The 9,791-nt window shown below is 32.0% G+C and overlaps 1 pseudogene; it reads right to left on the bottom strand.

The window, feature by feature from the left end:
- Window positions 1-1,834: 1,834 nt before the first annotated feature.
- Window positions 1,835-8,703, bottom strand: LOC101247548 (probable beta-1,4-xylosyltransferase IRX14H; annotated as a pseudogene).
- Window positions 8,704-9,791: the final 1,088 nt, after the last annotated feature.

The following is a 9,791-nucleotide window of genomic DNA, read 5'->3' as shown; positions in this document are numbered from 1 at the left end:
ACAAGATTTACAATCACAACAATTCATCTTCAAACATATGAACTTGAAAAGTAAACATGCCTATAGAGCGACAACCGTTCATCCTTCACTGAATGAACTTCAAAAGTAAATATGATATTGATCATCTGGGGGTTGTCATCAACATTATCTCATTTGCAGCTTGCTTGTACATGTCTTCCACGGTGAATGCTTCGGAGAATTGAGTAACCCCACTTCCATCTTTAGCCTAAATAAACATCAAACATGTTTTTAGAAGCAATCAATAATAACAACAATAGTAATATTCTCATAATATATGTACATGAATCTTGTAATAGTAGAAAGACTATTCATGTAAAACAATTTAAATAATGTCTAAATATAATCTATGACTAAACTATATGTGGTAGAAAATAGAGATTCAACCTCAGGATGAGACAAGTAGGAGGAGGCATTTTTTTTTAAAAAAAAGGATAAATATATATATATTTTTTAATTCCATTTCGTGTGAAGATAAATGTTCAATTAGATTTGAAACTTATAAAATAAAATAACTATATGTTTCTCCAACACCCAATTCAAAAGAATTTCTCAACGCGTGTCATTCTTCAATTTTCTGATCAATCAAATAAAGACACTAAAATAAATCGAAGAGTGTGCTAAATAAAACCCAAGTTCAAAGTGTTCAAAATGACCAATATATTATTTTGATAAAAATGAAAGGTCTTACGTGAGCTTGGATCATGAACATGCTTTTGAATTGATCAGATGAAATTCGAGCTGACACAATGTCAATTTTATGTTTCTCCAAAACATAACAAAGGGTGGTAAATAGTCTCGGCTTCTTAAGACAACACTAACTAATATTGCATCTTCACCCGCTACATTTAGTACAACATTTGGTGAACTCCATATCATAAAAACAGTTGGAATAAAGGGACTAGAACCATGATTAGCTTGTATAATAGCTGTAGAATTACAGGTTGATCCATGATTACCCGCATACTTCTCTCACCTATTACCAACTTTTTGTAAACCCATCAACATGATGTTATTTTCTTCTAGCCTTTCTAGCTTTTGACTTTCAAGTTTATTGAAAGTGTTCTGCAACTTTTGAATGCGGATCACTGCTTCATAAACTATTTTAGACTTATTAGCATGCATATACAAAATAAGATGAAATTAATTTAATTTCTACTTCAGATTGCAAAATCAGGGTTTTCACTAATTCAGGAAGTAAGTCAAGGAAATATATATATATATATACACGAGTTAATTAATTTCAAGTAATTTATTAATTTCTAAATAATATTCATAGAATAAGTACAAATTATAAAAAAGGCTTTAATTTTGAATTGTTAATTTTTATATTATGTCTATTACGCATTTGAGTCATAAAGTTATAATTATATGGATTAAGGAAATACTTTTTTTGACAAATTTAGAATAGAATTAGTACAAGTTGTGAATTTCATATTCTTATGCTAGAAGAAAAAAAAATGAAGAAATATATATAGAGTTTTTTTTTTGGGAACATATATATGGAAAAATCGGAATTCTATATTGTTTTATTCTTTTTTTTTTGGTGAACAAAACACATCTTATTATTCAATCTTGAAATTAACACGTCGATATGTGTAAATTAGTAACAGGAAAATGTGTATATTACCAAATAAATTTATTCCAATTGTGTCAAAAGTTTATTAGAAATAGTCTGTCTTACTCACACAAATAGAGATCTGCCTACATCTTACTATTTCAAAATCTCACTCGTAAAACTATAGTGTTTGTTGTTGTGTTACACACACACACACACACATTCACACTCACGCACGCACACACACACACAATCACATATGAAAATTAAAGGATTATCATATATAATTGCCAAAAAGAATAAAAAAGAAGAAGTAATTTTAAAATTATTTTACAAGTTTATATTTGAAAAAAGAAAAAGAAAACAACCTTTCCGATTATAATCGTTCATCATCTATCGAATGAACTATAAAGTAAATAAAACAAGATTTACGACCACAACAATTCATCTTCAAACAGATGAACTTGAAAAGTAAACATGCCTATACGGCGATAACCGTTCATCCTCCACTGAATGAACTTCAAAAGTAAATATGATATTTATCATTTGGGGGTTATCATCCACATTATCTCATTTGCACCTTGCTTGTACATGTCTTCCACGGTGAATGCTTCGGAGAATTGAGCAACCCCACTTTCATCTTTAGCCTAAATATAAATCAAACATGTTTTTAGAAGCAATCAATAATAACAACAATAGTAATATTGTCAGTATATATGTACATGAATCTTGTAATAGTAGAAAGACTATTCAGGAATTTAAATAATGTCTAAATATAATCTATGACTAAACTATATGTGATAGCAAATAGAGATTCAACCTCAGAATGAGACAGGTGGGAGGAGACATTTTTTTAAAAATAGGATAGGTATATACTTTTTTTTAATTCCATTTCGTGTGAAGATAAATGTTCAATTAGATTTGAAACTTATAAAATAAAACAACTATATGTTTCTCAAACACCCAATTCAAAAGAATTTCTCAACGCGTGTCATTCTTCAATTTTTTGATTAATCAAACAAAGATACGTAAAATAACTCGAAGAGTGTGCTAACTAAAACCCAAGTTCAAAGTGTTCAAAAAGACCAATATATTATTTTGATAAAAATGAAAGGTCTTACGTGAGCTTGGATCATTAACATGCTTCTGAATTGATTAGATGAAATTCGAGCAGACATAATGTCAATCTTATGTTTCTCCAAAACATAATAAAGGGTGATAAATAGTCGTGGTTTCTTAAGACAAGACACACTAATATGTGTATCTTCACCCGCTACATTTAGTACAACATTTAGTGAACTCCATATCATAAAACCAGTTGGAATAAGGGGACTAGAATCATGATTAGCTTGTATAATAGTTGTAGAATTACAGGTTGATCCATGATTACCCGCATACTTCTCCTACCTATTACCAACTTTTTGTAAACCCACCAACATTATGTTATTTTCTTCTAGCCTTTCTAGCTTTTGACTTTTAAGTTTATTGAAAGTGTTCTGCAACTTTTGAATGCGGTTCAATGCTTCATAGACTATTTGACTTATCAGTCTGCATACAAAATAAGATGAAATTAATTTAATTTCAACTTTAGATTGCAAAATCTGGTTTTTCACTAATTAAGGAAGTAAGTCAAGGAAATATATATATATATATATATATATATATATATATATATATATACACACACACACACACACACACACGAGTTAATTACTTTCAAGTAATTTATTAATTTCTAAATAATATTCATTTAATAAGTACAAATTATAAAAAAGACTTTAATTTTGAATTGTTAATTTTTATATTATGTCTATTACGCATTTGAGTCATAAAGTTCTTATAATTATATGATTAAGGAAATATTTTTCTGACAAATTTAGAATAGAATTAGTACAAGTTGAGAATTTCATATTCTTATGCTAGAAGAAAAAAAATGAAGAAATATATATAGAGGTTTTTTTTGGGAACATATATATGAAAAAATTGGAATTCTATATTGTTTTATTCTTTTTCTTTTTTTGGGTGAACAAAACACATCTTATTATTCAATTTTGAAATTAACAGGTCGATATGTGCAAATTAGTAATAGGGAAATGTGTATATTACCAAATAAATTTATTCTAATTGTGTCAAAAGTCTATTAGAAATAGTCTGTCTTACTCACATAAATAGAGATCTGCCTATATCTTACTATTTCAAAATCTCACTCGTAAAACTATAGTGTTTGTTGTTGTGTTACACACACACGCACGCACGCTCACACACACACGCGCACGCACGCGCGCGCGCACACACATACACAATCACATATGAAAATTAAAAGGATTATCATATGTAATTGCCAAAAAGAATAAAAAAAGAAGAAGTAATTTTAAAATTATTTTACAAGTTTATATTTGAAAAAGAAAAAGAAAACAACCTTTACGGTCATAACCGTTCATTCTTTATTGAATGAACTATAAAGTAAATAAAACAAGATTTACGACCACAACAATTCATCTTCAAACAGATGAACTTGAAAAGTAAACATGCCTATACGGCGACAACTGTTCATCCTCCACTGAATGAACTTCAAAAGTAAATATGATATTGATCATCTGGGGTATTTTTATTATTGTATTATATTTATGTAAGTTTTCCAGAAAAAGGATTAGCCCCAAAAAGCGGCCCAAACCCATCTTACACATAAACAAAAAAAAAAAGGGAAAATACTCAAGTACCCCCTCAACCTATGCCCGAAATCCCAGAGACACACTTATACTATACTAAGGTCCTATTACCCCATGAACTTATTTTATATGTAATTTTCTACCCCTTTTTAGCCTACGTGGCACTAGTTCGGAAAAAAAAGTCAACCATCGTTGGGCCCACAAGATAGTGCCACGTAAGCTAAAAAGGGGTAAAAAATTATTAATAAAATAAGTTCAGGGGGATAATAGGACCTTAGTGTAGTATAAGTGTGTCTCTGAGATTTCGGGCATAGGTTGAGGGGGTACTTGGGCATTATCGCAAAAAAAAAGATAGACAAATTACAAAAATACACATATTTTGTTTCACTTATTTCTATTATCCTCTATTACTTTTAAAAATTTCCAAAACCTTTTTTTTATGTATCCGAGCTTCATATTAATGTATCTGAGCTAGTTTTTAATATATTTGACTAGTTTTTAATATATCCGAACTAGATATTAATGTATTCGAGCTAGTATTTAATATATCGAAGCTAGTTTTTAATGTATCAGACCTACATATTAATGTATCAGAAACAATATTTAATGTATACGAGCTACATATTAATGTATCCGAGCTACATATTAATATATCGAAGCTTCAATTATTGTATCTTTTTTAAAAAATATTTAAGAAATTAATGTAATTAGAAACTTATTAGGAATATATTCTAATTTCAAATTAAAACTATGAAATTTATGTAAAAATATTTGCAAATATTATTCCAAAAAAGAGAAAGACATTGAAAAGGAAACTTACCGACACCGTTTTGTATTATAAAAATATAGTGATTTTAAAATGAAGCTAAATTTTTTTAATCAAAAATCAAAACTATCTTCTTCTTTTTGTCAATATTTTGGTCAAACAAGCCCTAGTAAAAGTTTTTTTTTTTTTATGATAAAAATATTATAACACATCATTAATTTTAGTATAAAATATCAAACTTATCTATCGTTATTTTTCATTTGACATCGATAAAAATGTTCCTAATAAAATAAGAAATTTCTTATTTGTCAATATTTTTGAATTGACAAAGGATACACATTTACTAGTATGATCATTGATTTTAAAGTTGAACAATTAATGTCAATAACATAAAAAGAATTACATGGCTTCAAATAAAGGAATATCATCCATGGAGTTATTGTTGATCATTTCTCATATCAACTTTAAAATCAAGGAATATAAAGAAAATATAGACCCTATTTCAATTCGAGAAAGACTAAAAAATAATAATATTTTCTATTATATTAAAAAAAGGGCCAAAGTCATATGCGGCCACTCAAACTTGTCCCGATTATTCATTTAGACACCTGAACTAGGACTTATACCTATTGAACACCTAAATTATCAAGAAATGTGCCTATTAAACACAAAACGCTGATGTGGCAAAGTAAGTGTATCTCACTGCTGCTGAGCGCGTGAATGCATTTTTTTTATTTTTTTTTAAATATTTATACCTACTTTGTTGACACTTGGCATGCATTGACTAAATATATATAAAAAAATTAATTTAATTAAGCATAAATCTTTTAAATCATAAAAAAAAAACAAAAAAAACCCACACTCATCTTCCTTCAACCCACCATTTTAAAAACTTCAAATTTCTCTACTTTTGTTATGATTTTTTTTCATTTTTTGTAAACAAAACGTCTGCTGCATTTTCAAGAAGAAGAAAAACTGAAACATTTGGAGTTAAAAATTGACCAATATCTGTACTTTTTTATTTTCAATAACTCCAATTGAGCAACTATCACCATTCATAAACTTATTAGAAATGCTATAAAATATTTGATATAATTTTAATTTCTCTTTGTTGTCGATTTTAAAATAATTTATCAAGGTCGATTATATTTATAAAATCGGAATAGTCGTCAAAGGAATAACATATAATGAAGAAAATGAAAGAGAAAAACATTTGGTGGATGAATTCGAAATGAGATGGGGTTAGGCATTTTTTTTTTGTTATGAAGAGGAATGGTGATTATGGAACAAGAGAGAAGAAGAAGAGAAGAAGAAGAGAATAAGATGAAGAAAAAAGGGAAGTAAGTTAGATGGGATGGGGTTAGGTGGGGGTGAGGGAGAGGGTGAGGGGAAAGATTTTTTTTTAATTAATTTAATTTTTTATATATTATTAAAGGAAGGAAAATATTCTTTATTTTTTAAAATTAAATTAATGGGCCCATGTGCCACGTGTCGTAGTTCTATTCGTACTTTTTGTCAAGATAAAGAGTGTGCATTACACGCACAATATTTGTAAAGATAGTTATTATTTTATGTTCAATAGATAAATATTTATTAATATTAAAGTGTCTAATAGGTAAGAGTCTTAGTTGAGGTGTCTAAATGAATTATGCGGACAACTTTAAGGGGCTATCGATGACTTAGGCCTAAAAAAAGTGTTATCTAAACAAAAAGTAGTGAGAGTTTGTTACTATGATCATATATATGTCATATATTAAGTAGTTTCAAAAGTATATGTGGTAATTCAATTTTAATTGATGAGAAGAACATTAAGAATAAACAAGATAATTTTTTTTATTGTAGACACGTAATTTTGATCGAATTTAAATTTTATATCTTTTTTAGAGCTTAAATATTTTTTATAAATATTTTGAGTTTTATCTTATTTTATTAAGTTTATTTTTAAAAGATATGAAAAAAAAAAAATAGAATAACACAATTACGATTTTGCTTAGTGATAAGGAAACAGAAAAGAATGATATAGACATATTAGTTAAAAACAACAAACAAGATTCAATGGTATGAACATTCAAAACACAATGCAACATGCGGCAGGATAGCACTATTAAACTAACCTGGCAGGGAATTTGCTGTCTGCTCGTGCTTCAACCCGTAGCCACCACAGCATAATTTTGCGCCCACAACTTCCGAGAGGCTCCACCATTGAAAGATCCTTCAGCAAAGATAGAGGGTTCTCAACATCTTCCCTGTCTCCCAATTACATCATCCAAATCCTTAACCCATTCAGGCTTATCTTCAGCATCTTTCCAGACTAATATGGAATTCAACACAAAGCCAGCCCACTCAAGCTTCCTTGGCAGCACACTACCCTGTCACCAATGTATCTGGCACTCTTCTCCACTTATTGAGACGAATCAAAGGGGTGCCAACCAACAAAATGATCTGATGAATTACAAGCTGGACCCTGAACAGGCAATTGCAAATGCTTATCTTCCTCTTTCTGAACTGTTGATATCTCCTCTTCCACACCACCTGAATGAGCAAGAATGCCCACCGATAGAGCACCAATCCATTTCACTTTCTGAATCTCATCAAAAAAACTCTAAACTATGCATATTACTATCATCAGCAAATATCACTATCCCATCCAACTTCTCTTCTCTCACATATCTGTTCCGTCAAACAAACACAAAGCACACTATCATGTTCAATTTCTAAAATTACCAAAATTATTCTTCACCACATATATAAAAACACAATACAAGTACAAATAGCGCGAAATCAGGTAACAAGCTATTAGAAACAAACTTCTATACCTCAAAGCGCGAAATCTCATTTTTGCCTCCAATTTATGGCGATCTTCCCACAAAATAGGCATCTTCTCTCGTAATCCAATGTGAACTGTCTTCAAACCCGATTTTGGCGATCAGCGAGGCGTCTCATTAGTTGTTCCTCCAGCTTCCACCACAATCCACACAACATTGTATGGCACATTCATCAAAGAATGCATCACACCTGTAAGATGCAAAGTCTGAAAAGTTCTCACATATGTTGGTGTTACAGCAATTACAGTCCTTGGACTCTTAACACCATACTGTAATCTCTGCTCCCTTTGAACTATCTCCATTATCTTATGTGCCTGCATCACCTCACTCGCATTCGGGTGAGGCCAAGGCCTTATTAATATCCCATCCCGTCCTACCACCACCCGGCTACTCGACACCGATGTCCTATTCAGCTGATCTTCCCCACCAGAAAATGACGTCATTTCCGACTTAACAGCTACATCAGCACCCGGATCATGAAACAAAGAGGTCGCTGAATAAATACTGTTTGGAGTAGTAGCTGAGTTAGTAAACAAAAGAAAGAACACCAAACACGAAAATCTGAAACCCAGAACCAAACTGATCAAACAGCAAACCCCATGAAGCACAAGCCAGAAAATAGTCGCTGGTGACTTTACAGACCCATCTGACGACGAATCTAACGCCGACGACCCTCTAAAGCTATTGCTCCGGCGACCTTGCTGTAAAGCTGCCAACTGCTTCATTTCTCAGTACAATCAAAAGGGTTTCAAGATCTCGAAGTTTTAGACTGAAGCAATGGAAAAAAAGAGTGGGTTTGAAGATTTTTGAAGGAAAAGCGTTAGTTGAGAAAGTGTTTGGTGAGAAGTTAAAGAGTTTTAATCAAGAAAGAGATGTTACTTTAAGCTTAAGATAGAAAATTAAGAATATGACTGAATTATAGGAACCTAGTGGATGAAAGGATCCACTAGTGAAATCCCACATACCTGGGGATGACTTTGAACGAGAAAACTTTTGATTTTGGGGTTGAAACTGAAGAAAAATTATTGTGTGTTCTTGAGAAAGCTATTGCCTCTTTACTATTATTTTCGTTCTAATCTTGGTGAATTTTTGGTGAAAGAATAGACTGGGGTAGGTTTTGATTAAATTACCAAGCTTAAACATAGTAAAACAACCTAGTTTAGGGGTCAAACGATGTAGTTTAGAGGACCAACACATAGGGGAAACATCAAAATGACCTCACTTAAAATATGACGGAGGCGGACCACAGTGCTAGTGACGGACCATCACTAGGACCACGGACCGTCGACTAGGTCATGGTCTGTTGGCCAGTGTATACTGGTTCTAGGGTCCTTTCCACTAGCCCTTCCACGGACTATGTGGAGGACCACGGACTATTAAGGCCACTGTGCTCCTTCATGTGCGTTGGTTGTCTACTTGCTCAAGTCCACGGACCCTCTCACGGCCCGTCATCAAGACCACAACCCGTGGAGGGATCCATGGTCTGATGACTGAGCTTGGGAGGTTTTGTCTTACTCCCACGAGCAACAACAAGGCTTATATGGTGGTCCACGACCCGTGAAGAGTCCTGTGGTCCACCATTTCTGTGAGGGTGTGACCCACGATGAGGGTGATGAACTATGGTTCTTTCAAAGTTCGTGAACCCCTCCGTTGTTCACAGATTTTCTGTTGTTTTGCCTGAGTTAAGTTCTGAGGTGTTACAATCAAGGTCTGGGAGAAGGTGGTAGAGATGAGAGTGAAGAAGGTCGTTACTATCTTCGAGAACCAGTTCAAAGTTATGCAAGCATGCTTGACTACATAAGCCATTTATCTTGTAAGAGGATTGGTGGAATAGTATTGGGAGAGGAAAAAGAACTTACATATGATGTTCATCGACTTCGAAAAGGCTTAAGATAGAGTTTCTAGGGGATACATATGGAGGAGCTTGGAGGCTAAATGTAACGACCTGTTTAGTC

This window comes from Solanum lycopersicum, chromosome 1, assembly GCF_036512215.1.
Source record: "Solanum lycopersicum chromosome 1, SLM_r2.1".
Taxonomy (NCBI): domain Eukaryota; kingdom Viridiplantae; phylum Streptophyta; class Magnoliopsida; order Solanales; family Solanaceae; genus Solanum; species Solanum lycopersicum.
The sequence above is the reverse complement of the archived record's forward strand: the minus strand, read 5'-3'. Positions and strand labels throughout refer to the sequence as shown.